The following is a 782-nucleotide window of genomic DNA, read 5'->3' as shown; positions in this document are numbered from 1 at the left end:
CTCAATCCTGGATCATCGTACTTAGCCTACGATTATTATCTTATCAGGCACGTTAATGACAGATATCCCTTACCTTATCTTCCGCTCTGATACTGTCTTCATTCTCAATATCGGGACTAGTGCGCGCGATGTCATTTTCCTTAGTACTTGCCCCCAGATCTCATATTAACAAACGGCACATACGTTATATATTACATTTATAATTATCAACTCTGTTTATCTGAAAATGTGACAAGGCAACAGTGGACAGGTCGAGTCAGGTCACGGTAGATTTGAATATCTTGTAGACAGTGAAAACGTAACAATCACAGTGTACATACTTCATGGTGATAATCACAGCACCGGTTATATTTCGCACAAAGATAGATAATATGATGCAGTTTACAATTTTTTTTTTTTTTTGGGGGGGCGGGGTATGAAAATGCAAATTTATTTATATAATTAGTATTGAATTCTATTTAAAGGAGGCTGTTCGGGTCCAAAGGTGTTCTCAAATTAATCGCGTCTATTCCAAAATTTGTTTATCTAAACTTTCTTCTTTAACAACCATCATTAAATTGACAAAATGTTTAATAAACGTATCGTCGGACACTTGGTGCTTCAAAGCGCATCCCTTCAAATAAATGTTTCAATCAATATTTCTAGTCAGATCATGGATCCTGTCCGTGCGAGGACCCGTTTCGAGCATCGGTCTCATTACGTCCACTCTCCAGGAGATAAAACGCTGGTGTGACCGCGCCTTGGTCGCTGACACTCCCAGTCTCCCTCTCGGCATCTCGCTT

Source organism: Penaeus monodon, chromosome 20 (assembly GCF_015228065.2).
Source record: "Penaeus monodon isolate SGIC_2016 chromosome 20, NSTDA_Pmon_1, whole genome shotgun sequence".
Lineage (NCBI taxonomy): Eukaryota > Metazoa > Arthropoda > Malacostraca > Decapoda > Penaeidae > Penaeus > Penaeus monodon.
This window is presented reverse-complemented; position numbering follows the sequence as displayed.